At 35.9% G+C, this 15,055-nt stretch overlaps 1 pseudogene; it reads right to left on the bottom strand.

The window, feature by feature from the left end:
• Positions 1-9,533: 9,533 nt before the first annotated feature.
• On the bottom strand, positions 9,534-10,147 carry LOC131998634 (ATP synthase subunit O, mitochondrial-like; annotated as a pseudogene).
• Between the last annotated feature and the right edge of the window lie 4,908 nt (positions 10,148-15,055).

The raw sequence follows: 15,055 nt of genomic DNA on the forward strand, positions 1-15,055 counted from the left end.
AGAGGACCCTTTGGAGAAGCTGGTTGGAAAACACAGCAGAAGACAATGTCCTACCTTTCTTGATGAAGTTGCTTTGTCACAGACATAGAATGTATTTCCAATTCTGGCTACCTGTAATAGATTGCCAAATCCATAATATCAACCTTAGTGCTGCTGCAACTCTAAATGTTTTATAAATAGGTGATAAACTAGCATAACCTGTTACTATCACAAGCTGCAAGTTATTTACAGATTCTTTTGTAAGTTCCTTAAAAGTTATATGTAACATAAATGATTTTCTGAATTGAAGTCCCTAGCTAAATACCAACTACATTTTGGGGAGCATTGATTATTTATCTAGAATCTAATTCAACTTTATTAAATTTTACAGAATGTGACTTAGAAAAATTAGAAACTACATTAAACCTAGACTGACAGACCAGAGGTAAGCACTCTTGATACTTTGATGAATCTGTTTCACTGAGATTTCTCTGAAATTTGTATATGGTTGCATATTTTTCATAAAATGTGATAATCTATTTAAAATATAATGACATTTTGAAATTTAGTAACAGATCTTACACATTTTTCCATATGAGCACATATAGATTTCCATTTTGAATCATTCTATTCATGAGCGGTTTTGGAGGAGCTTTCCAAATATTACTTATTAAAGCCAATAGTACAATACGCATTTGACCATTTCCCTGTGAAAACTTTTACTATAAATCACAGAATTGAGGGTTCTTTCTTAAAATGTTGCAAAGTGAAATCAAAATATAATGCCATGCCACAATTTTTTGTTTCCTATGTTGTCAATTTTAGCCATTCTGACAGGTGTGAGGTGATATATCACTGTAGTTTTGATACGTACTTTCCTAAAGGTGAGTGAGATGGAGAAAAGGGAACCCTCCTACACTGCTGGTAGGAATGCACGCTGGTGCAGCCACTCTGGAAATGGTATGGAGGATCCTCAAAAAGTTAAAAATAGACCTACCATAGGATCCAGTGATTGCACTCCAAGGTATTTACCCAAAGGATACAAAAATTTGAATTCAAAGGCGTACATGCACCCCAATGTTTATACCAGTATTATCAACAATAGGCAGTCATAGATAGCCCAAATGTCCACTGACTGATGAACAGATAAAAGGAAATGGTGTATGTATGCAATGGAGTATTACTCAGTCCCCCCAAAAAATAAAATATTACCATTTGCAATGACATCAAGGGAGCCAAAGAGTATTATGCAAAGTAAAATAAGTCACTCAGAAAAAGACAAATACCATATGATTTTGCTTGTTTGTGGAATTTAAGGAATGAAACAGATGGACACAGTGCATGGAGGAGGAAGAGGCCAACAGGAAACAGACAACTATAGAGGAAATACTGAGGGTTACTGGAAGGGAGATGGAGGGGGTGATGGGATAGAAGGGACATGGATATTAAGGGCAGCAATTGTGATGGGCACTGGGTGTGGTATATAAGTGATGAATTACTAAATTCTATACCTAAAACTAATATTACACTGTATGTTAACTAACTGGGATTTAAGTAAACACCTGAAAAAAAAATAATGCCAAATTACCTTCAAAAAATATTGTACCAAAATACAAAAAGTAGTATCTAGCAATTCTTAAACTCCCATTTTTACCCAAATTAAATTTACTGTTTTAATGTGATGAATAAAATTATGTATTTTGTTATTGTTACTTATATTTCCTTAGTTATCAAGAAGGTTGAATATTTTTTAATTTAAATTCAATTAATTAACATATATTATTTGTCTCAAGTCTCTGAGCCATCAGTTTTATATAATAACCAGTGCTCATTAGAACACATACTCTCGGGGCGCCTGGGTGGCTCAGTGGGTTAAGCCGCTGCCTTCAGCTCAGGTCATGATCTCAAGGTCCTGGGATTGAGTCCCATGTGGGGCTCTCTGCTCAGCGGGGAGCCTGCTTCCTCCTCTCTCTCTCAGCCTGCCTCTCTGCCTACTTGTGATCTCTCTGTCAAATAAATAAATAAAATCTTTAAAAAAAAAAAAAAGAACACATACTCTCCCCGATGCCTATCACCCAATTACCCCATCCCACCATCCCCATCCCTCCAACAACCCTCAGTTTGTTTCCCAAGATTAGGAGTCTCTTATGGTTTGTCTCTATCTCTGGTTTTGTCTTGTTTCATTTTTTTTCTCTCTTCCCCTATGATCCTGTACCTTTTTTTTTTTTTTAATTTTTTTCAGTGTATTCATTGTTTTTGCACCACACCCAGTGCTCCATGCAATCCGTGCTCTCTCTAATACCCACCACCTGGTTCCCCCAACCTCCCACCCCCTGCCCCTTCAAAACCCTCAGATTGTTTTTCATAGTCCATAGTCTCTCATGGTTCACCTCCCCTTGTTTTTTTAAATTCCACACATCAGTGAGATCATACAATAATTGTCTTACCCTGATTGACTTATTTCGCTTAGCATAATACTCTCTAGTTCCATCCATGTTGATACAAATGGCAAGATTTCATTTGTTTCGATGTCTGAGTAATATTCCATTGTCTATGTATATCACATCTTTATCCATGCACCTGTCAATAGACATTGGGCTCTTTTCCTTAGTTTGGCTACTATGGACATTGCTGTTATAAACATTAGGATGCAGGTGCCCCTTCAGATCACTACAGTTGTATCCTTGGGGTATATACATCATAGTACAATTGCTGGGTTCCAGGGTAGCTCTATTTTTAACTTTTTGAGGAACCTCCATACTGTTTTCCAGAGTCGCTGCACCAGCTTGCATTGCCACCAACAGTGTAGGAGGGTTCCCTTTTCTCCACATCCTTGCCAACACCTGTCATTTCTTAACTTGATAATTTTAGCCACTCTGACTGGTGTAAGGTAGTATCTCATTGTGGTGTTGATTTGTATTTCCCTGATTTGAAGTGATGTTCAGCACTTTTTCATGTATGTGTTGGCCATGTGGATGTCTTCTTTGGAGAAATGTCTATTCATGTCTTCTGCCCATTTCTTGACTGGATTATTTGTTATCTGGGTGTTGAGTTTGATAAGTTCTTTAAAGATTTTTGGATACTAGTCTATTATTTGATATGTCATTTGCAAGTATCTTCTCCCATTCTGTAGGTTGCCTTTTACTTTTGTTTGCTGTTTTGTTTGCTGTGAAAAGCTTTTTATCTTAATAAAATCCCAATAGTTCATTTTGCTTTTGTTTTCCTTGTCTTTGGAGACATGTTCAGCAAGAAATTGTTGTGGCCAAGGTTGAAGAAGTTATTGCCTGTGTTCTCCTCAAGGATTTTGGTGGATTCCTGTCACATTATGGTCTTTCATCCATTTTGAGTCTATTTTTGTGTATGCTGTAGGAAATAGTCCAGTTTCATTCTTTAGCATATGGCTGTCCAATTTTTCCAACACAGTTTGTGAAAGAGACTGTCTTTTTTCAATCAGATATTCTTTCCTGCTTTGTTGAACATTATGTGACCACAGAGCTGAGCATCTATTCTGGGTTCTCTACTTTGTTCCATTGATCTATGCATCTGTTTTTGTACCTACCATATTGTCTTGATGATTACAGCTTTGTAATAGACCTTGAAGTCAGAAATTGTGATGCCACCTGCTGGTTTTCTTTTTCAACATTACTTTGGCTATTCAGGGTCTTCTTTGGTTCCATACAAATTTTAGGATTATTTGTTCCAGTAGTGTGAAAAACGTTGATGGTATTTTCATATGGATTGCACTGAATGTGTAGATTGCCTGAGGTAGCATAGAAATATAACAATATTTGTTCTTCTAATCCATCAGCATGGAACATTTTTCCAATTCTTCTAATCTTCCTCAATTTCTTTCTTGAGTATTCTATAATTTTCTGAAAATAGATCCTTTGCCTCTTTGATTAGGTTTATTCCTAAGTATCTGTTTGGGGTGAAATTGTAAATGTGATTGATTCCTTAATTTCTCTTTCTTTTGTCTCATTGTTGCTGTATAGAAGAGCAACTGATTTATAGGGACTGATTTCATATCCTGCCTTTTACTAATTCCTATCTGAGTTCTAGCAATTTTGGGGTGGAGACTTTTGGGTATTCCACATAAAGTATCATGTCATCTGCAAATACCGAGAGTGTGACTTATTTTTTGCTGATTCAAATACCTTTTATTTCTTTTTCTTATCTAACTGCTAGTACTTCTAGTACTTCTAGTACTATGTTGAACAGCAGTATTGATAGTGGACATCTCTGTCATGTTCCTGACCCTATGGAAAAAGCTCTCAGTTCTTCCCCATTGAGAATGATATTTGGTGTGGGTTTTTCATAGATGGCTTTTAAGATAGTCACATATGTACCCTTTTTACCTACACTGTGAAGAGTTTTAATCAAAAGAGGATGCTGTGCTTTGTCAAATGATTTTTCTGCACCTATTGAGAGGATCATATGATTGTGTTCTTTTGTTAATGTAGTGTGTCAAATTCATTGATTTGTGGATGTTGAACCAAACTTGTAGCCCAAAAATAAATCCCTCTCGGCTATAGTGAATAATCCTTTTAATGTACTGTTGGATCTCACTGGCTAGTATTTTCTTGGGGATTTTGGCATCCATATTCATCAGGGATATTGGTCTGTAATTCTCCTTTTTGGTGGGGTCTTTGCCTGGTTTTGGGTTCAAGCTAATGCTGGCCTCATAAACAGAGTTTGGAAGTTTCCCTCCCATTTCTGTTTTTTAAAACAGCTTCAGCAAAATAGGTATTAATTCTTCATTAAATTTTTGGTAGAATTCCCCTGGGAAGTCATCTGACCCTGAGCTCTTCTTTGTTGGGAAATTTTTGATTAGTGCTTCAATTTCCTTTGTGGTTATGGGTTTGTTAAGGTTTTGTATTCCTCCTTGGTTCAGTTTTGGGAGTCTATACATCTCTAGGAATGCATCCCTTTCTTTCAGATTGTCTAATTTTTTGGCATATAGTTGCTCATAATATGTTCTTGTAATTGTTTGTATTTCTTCAGTGTTTGTTGTGATCTCTTCCTCTTTCATTATGATTTTATTTATTTGGGTCCTTTCTCTTTTCTTTTTGGTAAGTGTGGCCAGTGGTTTACCAATCTTATAAATTCTTTCAGAGAACCAGCTCCTAGTTTCCTTGATCTGTTCTACTGTTCTTTTGGTTTCTATTCACCGATTTCTGCTCTAATGTTTATTATTTCTCTTCTCCTATTGGGGTTAGGCTTCATTTGCTATTCTTTTTCTAGCTCCTTTGCATATAGGATTAGGCTGTGTATTTGAGAAGTTTCTTGTTTCTTGAGAAAGGCATGCATTGCTATATACTTCCTTTTTAGAACTACCTTTAATGCATCCCAATGATTTTGGAACAGTTGTGTTTTCATTTTCATTTGTTTCCATTATTTTTAAAAATTCTTTAATTTCCTGGTTGACTCATTAATTATTTAGTAGGATGCTCTTTACCCTCCACGTATTTTAGTTCTTTACAACATTGTTCTTGTGTTTGAGCTCCAGTTTCAAAGCACTGTGTTTCAAAAATATGCAAGGAATGATCCCAATCTTTTGGTACTGGCTGATACCAGATTTGTGACCCAGGATGTGATCTATACTGGAAAATGTTTCATGTGTACTTGAGAAGAATGTATATTCTGTTGTTTTGGGATGGAATATTCTTAATGTATGTGTGAAATCCATCTGGTCCAGTGTGTCATTCAAAGCCCTTATTTCCTTCTTAATCTCCTGCTTAAATGATCTGTGCTTTGCAGTGAGGGGGTGTTAATGTCCCCTACTACTATTGTATTACTGACAATATGCTTCTTTGATTTTGTTATTAACTGGCTTACATAATTGGCTATTCCCATGTTAAGGGCATAAATATATACAATTGCTAGATCTTCTTGTTCGATATACCTTTTAAGTATGATATAGGGTCCCTTTTCATCTTATTACATTCCTTGTTTTGAAATATAATTTGTCCAATATAAGGATTGCCATTCCAGATTTCTTTTGATGTCTATTAGTGTGATAAAAGGTTTCCCCAACCTCACTTTAAATCTCAAGGTGTCTTTGGGTCTAAAATGAGTCTTCTGCAGAGAGCATATAGATGGGTCTTGCTTTTTTATCCAATCTGATACCCTGTGTCTTTTGATTGGGGCATTTGGCCCATTTATATTCAGGACATTCTTTGAGAGATATAAATTTAACGCCATTGTATTGCCTGTAAATGGACTGCTACTGTATATTCTCTCTGTTTCTTTCTGGTCTATTACTATTGGACTCTCTCTTGGCTTAGAGGACCTCTCTCAACATTTCTTATAGGGCTACTTTGGTGATCACAAGTTCTTTTAATTTCTTTTTTTCCTGGAAGCTTTTTTATCACTCCTTCTATTTTCAAAGACATCCTATCTAGATAAAGTATTCTTGGTTGCATATTTTTCTCATTTAGCACACGAGGGTTGATTACTTTTGTGCTTAAAGATATTTGTATTTTTCTCTGTGAATTGCCAATCCAAATGATTTTCCCACTTTTTCATGGTTTCTTTAACCTTTTCCTACTAATCAGAGATAACAGTGTTTTGATTCATTTGTTGAAAATATATTCTTATCTTATCTCTTACTTTATGTTCACTCTTTTTATTTTTTCACTTTCAGAAACTCAACTCTGAGTCTTTACTCCATGGATTCTAATTTTTACATATCAAAAATGTTTTATCAGCAGCATTACATTGAAACATTTACCTGGGTTTCCTTTTTTACTCATTTTGTAGTTTTACTTTTACAGAGGTAAATCTTTTATACCTCTATAGTTTATTTTCAAATGAAAATTGAGCCTGGAAATCTGATCTCTTCATCCCTGATTGTGAATTAGTTGCCCCATTATCATTTAGTGAATATTTTCCTCACTGACTCCAAATTCTATTTCTGTTACATATGTCACGGTTATATATGAATTCATAATTCTGGAGAATACTTTCTATTATATTTTGCTTTTTCTCCCTCTGTTGGCTCCTCATTCTTTGAAATGATGTAACTCTAAATATTGTAGAGTAAGTCCATGAAGGTAAACACCACTATGTCACATGGTAGAGTCACAAGTCAAAAAGGCAGAATTTAATAGGAAAGCTCATAAGTAAAACATTGGCAAGGTTCTTCTCTTCTTTCATCATTTCATGGAAAAGCACCCAGCAGCTGCTACATGCAAGCTTTTACTATGTCCTGGGAAGGTGACCTCACCTGTTCCCCAGTCTACCTTTGAATCAGGCAAAACTGACAAGAAACTCAGAAGAAAATATTAAAATGTCAAACCTTAGAAGTTAAGCAGTATGAGTTATAAAGTTATCTTTTTAGGAGAATATGATAAAGCCAACTGCTGGCATTTACTAATATTGTAGAATTCTGGTATCAGGAAGAGCTTCTTTTCTTAAAGAAGGACCACCAGCACCCATTAAATATTTCAGTGCAAACATCCTGGCTCAAACAGTGAACAGTTCTGCTTGTCACTCCACAAGTGTGTTTTACTGTTATTTGTGGCTGTCATCAGCAAGTAGAGCTTTTCTGATATTTTCAGTTAAAATGGTTTATTTTTAGGTTCCTGTGCCAACATCAAACTCTTTTGTTCTATGGCTTTATAGGAGGTCTTGCTATATTATAGTATAAATCCTCTAGCTTTGTTTGTCAAAATTGCTTTGGCTCACCTTGGCCTTTTCCATTTCCATGTACATTTTAGAATAAACTTGTCAATCTCAGAAATTCACCTTGGATTCACATAAGGAGTATGCTGAGTATTACCAGAATTTAAAGATAATTACAAAATTGCAATATAGGTACCTAATATATTTTTCTACTTATTAGATGTTTATTTTATTGCCAAGGGTTGCCTGGGTGGCTCACTTGGTTGAGTGTCTGACTCTTGATCTCAGCTCAGGTCTTGATCTCAGGGTTGAGAGTTCAAGCCCCTCATTTGACACGTTCCACAGAGGGCATGGGGCCTATTTAAATATATTTTTATATTAAATAAAGACAATAAATCTTGGGTGCATGGGTGGCTCTTTCAGTTACGTGACTGACTCTTAATCCACTTCAGGTCCTGATCTCATGGTGGAGTTCAAGCCCTGCATTGAGCTCCACTCCATGCTGGATGTGTAGCCTAATTAAAAAATAGAAATGAAAAAAATAAGAGGGTGTTTATTTTTTGACATTAAAAATTTTTTTGTTGTTTACCTATATCTTTAATATCACTATTAGATATTTCCTAATATTGAACCATTTTTTTGCTTCCTTCAATAAGGAATATTGGTTAGAATAAGAGCTAACAAAACACAAAGATTTGTAAAGAAGTGGCTGGATAAATTTGTACAACCCTTTTATGTGAATTTGACATTATTAGACTAGTTGAAAATGATCTAGTAATTCTACTTATAGGGATATAGTCTTGAAAAAGTCTTTCATGTGTAAATAAACATGTACATTACATTAATTGTACCATTTTTAAAAAGTTGAGTATATTTCACACTAAGTATATTACCTTAGTTTCAGGCATACAACCTAGTCATTGCACAAATCTATATATTATGCTATGATCACCTCAAGTGTAGCTACCATCTGTCACCATGAAACCCTATTACAATATTATTGACTATAGACCTTGTACTGTACCTTTTATTCTCCCATGACTTATTCATTCCATAACTGGAATCCTATGTCTTCATTCCCCTTCACCCATTTTGCTCACTCTCCCACCCCATCTCTCTGGCAACCATCAATGTGTTCTTTGATATGTGGAATCTAAAAAACCAACCAAACAAATAAAAAACAAAAAGCAGAATGATATCTACAAATACAGAAAACAAATTGATGCTTGCACCATTTTTATAGTAGCAAATAAACATTTTATTCACAGAATCTTGTTATAATAGAATTTATTCATTTTTATAAGCCACACCAAAAATAGTAAGGGGATAAATGAACTTTACCTATACCAGTAGTTTTTATTTTAAATTGTGATGCTGGCGTGACTGGATGGCTCAGTTGGTTAAAGCCTCTGCCTTCAGCTAAGGTCATGATCCCAGGGTCCTGGGATTGAGCCCCACATCAGGCTCTCTGCTTAGCAGGGAACGTGCTTTCCTCCCACTCTCTCTGCCTTCCTCTCTGCCTACTTGTGATCTCTGTCAAATAAATAAATAAAATCTTTTTAAAAAATTGTGATGCAAAAAGATATAAATAAAAATATTTCTTAATTATTAATAATAGTAAGTTATATTAGGTATGTTGTTCTTATACTTCTCTAAAATCTTAAAACATTTCAAACTATATTAAAACTACATTATGTCTATTTCCATGAATGAGATCTTCAGTCAGATATAAACTCCTTCATTTTTTTCATATTTTTTCATTTTTTCAGATCTCACATTTTTCTTAAGTCTCAGAAATTTTGTCCTGTTACTACTATCTTTTTGTAGATATCCATCCTATCTTCTGTTTTTTTTTTTTTTTTTTCCCTGTTCAGAAAGCATTTTATTGTTGCCTAAGTTTAGGAATTTTCACTGACAGAAAATCAACACTTTCAGAAAACCTCCCACATTGCCCTGTTCAGCTTCTGGATCTTGGTTTTTCACGGACATTTCAGTGTATCTCTCTCCAGTAGGGACAATCATTCCACACATGATTGACAGATAGACTTAACTTCCAATTTCAAGACTTGGCCTTTACTTAGGAAGCTCTTCAGGACTGTTTTTAATTAAGTAAGAGTGGCTTCATCTAAAGGAGATGTGGTGGTCACTGTGCACGGTACTTCTCCCCAAGTGGATGCTCATCATGTTCGTCCAGGCGACCATTCTCAGCAAGCACATTGATCAGGTTGGATATGAGAGGAGAGAACCTCTCTTTTGTGCTCATGTCATTTAGGCTTTTCATTTTCACGGAACCCTTTATATAGGGATTCATAATGGAAGCAGCCATTTTGGGTTCCTTCAAGATTTGTGCTACTCTCAACAATTCTTTCTCTACTTGTTCCAGTTTACCTGGTTTAGATGCAGCAGAATAAAGAGCAGTGGCATAGTGACCTTCAATATCATATACCTGAACAGGTGGCCACATGAGCTTGGAAAATGGCCTGACCACAGTTGTACTAAAGCATCGCACCTGCTGGCACAAGCCAGACTCTGCTGGGACAGCCATCTTCTGGGGGGATGGTTAAGTCAAACCTGAGTTAGAGGGAGAGATGCAAGGGCCCCTGTCCTACCTTCTTGATACTTTTATTCAATATTTTTGGCTGGTTTGAGGAGACTATAGCATGACAAATCAAGTCTGAGTAACAGTCCTCAAAAGCTCTGGGCCTAAATGGTTTTATGGGCCAGGCTCTTTCCAATTTTCAAATAATAGCTGTATAGTAGCCACGCCATGTGAACATATTATTCTGTATTAACTTCAAGCTGGGGCTGGGGCTCCCAAGTGTGGCTGGTTCTCAAACAAGCAGTAGGGAACTTACTAGAAATACAAACCCTTCACCCCACCCCATACCCACAGAATCAAAAATTCTGGGGCCAAGGCTAAGCACTATGTATTATAACAAGCTCTCCTGGTTAAATGAAGACTGAGGACCCCTGGGGAAAAGGGACCATCTCTACTCCCTGGATTTCTCATCAATCCTTACCTGGGTATGACTGATTCTAATTCTTCCCCATAAATCTGTGTGTCCAGTACTTCGTGTTTACATTGAGTACCTTATTCTTCATCAAAAAGAATGTTCAGTCCCTTTATTTGCAATTTCTTAGGTTCATAATTTGAATAGCAGGAGACCCATGAAATGATTTATTTTATTTTTTAATTACCGAACTAATAGATCCTTGTTATCAAAAATGGAAGAGGCATACAAGCATATATAAGAAACTTATGATTACCCATAATTCTACCTCCCAAATATAATCTATGTCATCAGTTTGGTATGCACATTTCCAGACCATTTTCCTATGCACAGAGACATTTCTTTTGCTCACCAAAAAAATGAATCAACTTGTATAAACTGCACTATAGCTTGCCTTTTGTATTTCATAATATATCATGAACAATTTTTCTTGTTAATCAATAAACTTTTATTTGCTTTCTCAAAAAGAAAAAAAAAATTCTGGCTGGCATCATTCACGTTTAAATGGATGTCATTCCACATGGGTCTGCCTTAGTCATCTAGAAGCACATGGATCTATTCCCTACAGATGCTCCTTTGTTTATCAGAACTCTATAACCATAATCTCTTGCAAATAATATGGAAGTTATACCAAATCCATTAGTATGTTTAGCCACTGGACAAGGAAGGTAACTTAACCAAGGCAGCAGGAAACTAGCAGCAAGCATTTATTTCTGCCATACCTGAGCATAATACTTCCCTACTACTAAATTCATATAGGCTTGGAGGTTAAGTCAGAGCCTATTGGAGAACACCCAAACATCTGAGCCATTTCTCCACCTTACGGAAAAAGGTGAGAAGCCATCTCAATTTGGCCAACCATAGACTCAACCTTCTAAAACTCATAGTGTTTATTATTGATGCTCATCTGACTTTCAGCAGCCACAACAGAACTGACTCCTAGATTCTCCATATTCTATATTCCATATACTTAATTTCATTTTTCTTGGTCCTGCTTTTTAGTCAGAAAATCATTTAGCCTCTCCTTCAATGATATACCCCTTACTCTAATGCAGCATAGAAATAGATTTCAAGATAAAACCTCTTCTTTGTTCATGGATGACCAATAAATCTACACCTTATCCTCTAAAAAGGGGGCAAGGAATTTATAAATTCTTTCACCAACTCAGAAACCACTTTTCTCAAGATTAGTGGAGATATGAGTTAGGTATTGCTGACTTCAGTCTTGTTCAAATGTCTCCATTTTGGTCCGAAATCCCTCATAACCTCATCTACGATTTCTTTTTATATATTTGGCAATATCTTTTCTTAAATTTTATTTATTTTATTTAAAAAATTTTTTTTAAATTTCTTTTCAGTGTAACAGTATTCATTGTTTTTGCACCACACCCCGTGCTCTATGCAATCTGTGCCCTCTCCAATACCCACCACCTGTTTCCCCCAACCTCCCACCCCCCACCCATTCAAAACCCTCAAGTTGTTTTTCAGAGTCCATAGTCTCTCATGGATCACCTCCCCTTCCAATTTCCCCCAACTCCCTTCTCCTCTCCATCTCCCCTTGTCCTCCATGCTATTTGTTATGCTCCACAAATAAGTGAAACCATATGATAATTGATTCTCTCTGCTTGACTTGTTTCACTCAGCATAATCTCTTCCAGTCCCATCCATGCTGCTACAAAAGTTATTTTTTTAATTTCTTTTCAGTGTTCCAGAATTCATTGCTTTTGCACCACATGCCCCATGCAATATGCGTCCTCAATAACACCCACCACCAGGCTCACCCAACCTCCCAATCCCCTCCTCTCCAAAACCTTCAGTTTCTTCCTCAGAATCCACAGTCCCTCATGGTTCATCTCCCCCTCCAATTTCCCCCAACTCACTTCACCTCTCCATCTTCCCATGTCCTCTGTGTTATTCCTTATGCTCCAAAAATAAGCAAAACCATATAATTGACTCTCTCTGCTTGAATTTTTTTACTCAGCATAATCTCTTCTAGTCCCATCCATGTTGATACAAAAGTTGGGTATTCATCCCTTTTGATGGAGGCATAATGCTTCATAGTATATATGGACCCTATCTTCTTTATCCATTCATCTGTTAAAGGGCATCTTGGTTCTTTCCAGAGTTTGGAGACTGTGGCCATTGCTGCTATGAACACTGGGGTACAGATGACCCTTCTTTTCACTACATCTGTATCTTTGGGGTAAATACCCAGTAATGCAATTGCAGGGTCATAGGGTAGCTCTGTATTTAATTCCCTAAGGAATCTCCACACTGTTTTCCAAAGTGGTTGCACCAACTTGCATTCCTTTTTTCAAAAATTTTTGGACTCAGTATTGTTCAACACTTTCAATTCTTTTTGTACATTTCAGTGGATTTTAAGAATAAAGTTAACTGAATATGTATTTCCTCTCCCAACTTCAATTCACAGACTTTATTTATTTTAGTTTTGTTTTGTTTTGTGTTAGGTAACATATGCCAACAGGCCAACAAATGGAGAAACAAAATCAACTCCGTGGTGTCTTGAGTTTATTTTCCTGGCAGTTACAGTTTCATGAGTTACAGATTGTTTTTTCTTTGCAATTATTTAAATAGTCATTGTATTAGGTAAACTCATTATATTTGGAGTAAAATTGGACTCTCACTTAATCTCTCCCATGTACTTCTTATGGGCCAAACCCTTCTTTATTGATATGTCCCTGGCCGCCTTTGCTACTCTTAAAATGATCTGTGACCTAATTACTGATTATAAGGCTTTTAAGAAGTTTGCATGGTCCAGATGTTCTTCCTTCACCTATAAGGTGAAAGTGAGATGATGTTGCTTGTAGCCATAGCAACTGATAGATTCATTGCCATATGTAAATCCTTCCATTACAAAACTATCATGAGCCACCATGTTTGCATTGGACTTGTACTTGTGTCCTGACCACTGGTTTTGTGCAAACTATGAGCTAAAAGGTGTTCACAGTAACTTCACTATTATGTGGCCCCAATGTTGTGAATAGTTGTGTGTGTGTGTGTGTGTGTGTGTGTGTGTGTGTGTGTGATCTGCCTCAAGTCATCAGACTTGCCTGTATCGATATTTACATCTTGGAGCTATTAGTCATTGCATTCAGTGCACCACTGACTTTAATGTATTTTATCTTTCTGTTCATCTCTGATAGCATCATTCTGATTACTGTCCAGGATCACTCCTCCAGTGGGTCTTCCAAAGATCTGTCCACTCTTTTCAGCCCACACTACTGCGGTGGTACTGTTCTTTGGACCTTGCATCTTTATTTACATATGACCATTCAGCAGGGTTTCCATAAGTAAGAACCTCTCCATGAATTACACATTTTTCACTTCCCTTTAAAATAGAATCATCTACACATTCAGGAATAAAGACATGAAAGCAGTAAAAAAAATAAAAACCAAGCAAGTGAGTTCCAGAAACTTTTTTTTTTTTTTTTTTTTTTTTTTTTTTTGTGGTGAGCAGCAAAGCAAAGTTTTACTGAACAATAGTCAAGTGATAGTACAAAGCTCCTGAAGAGGAACGGGACCTGAGATGGTTGCCTGTAGAACAACTTTTTAATTGAAACATTATAATCATCAAAAGGATCATCATCATTGTTGACATCATCATCCAAAAATACTGAGGTGTATGATTTTTTATTAACCATAAGTCATATTTGGGATATCAAACATCTGGAATTATGCATCTAAATATAAACCATTCCAATATAATCACATTCATATATATTGTAATTTTCAGCTTCTTATCAACTACTTAGTATTCACTGAGTTCTAAGATCTGGCACCTCACATGTCCATTCTCTTAACATTACAGCAATGAAAATAGAGCATATTATTAACATATTCTTAGTATAAAACTGAACATTATAAAATTTAATGAACTTGCCACAGAAATTTTAAGTACTAGACCAAGAATCAGATCCTACCTCTAACTTCAAAATCTATGCATTTGCAACAGATTTTCTCTCTAAATATTAAGAACATACATATATTTTTTTCTTGTGCCTTCTTTTACATGTTCCCAATAAATAACTCTTTCCAACAAGAGGAAAAAATAATTTTCCATTGATCTGAATATACATACTGACTAGCATTTCCAGTCTTCTAAAACCACTGATTTAACAGAAGAACTTAAGACAGCTGAAAAGACTGATCCCAATTATCAAGGTATACGAGGATTAGTGTTACTCAATAGGGTAAGGAAGATCATGTAGGAGACTAAAGTGATTGTCTGTGATGCCTCATAATATTTCCACACCAAGTAATAAAAGCAAATGAAAATGTTTTTCATAGTGGTGACTCAATTTACATTTCCACCAACAGTGCACAAGCATAATATTGTATGGAGACAAATGTTGACTACATGTATCATGATGAACATTGATTAATATATAGAACAGCTAAATCAATATATTGTACACCTGAAA

Source organism: Mustela nigripes, chromosome 13, assembly GCF_022355385.1.
Source record: "Mustela nigripes isolate SB6536 chromosome 13, MUSNIG.SB6536, whole genome shotgun sequence".
NCBI classification, from domain to species: domain Eukaryota; kingdom Metazoa; phylum Chordata; class Mammalia; order Carnivora; family Mustelidae; genus Mustela; species Mustela nigripes.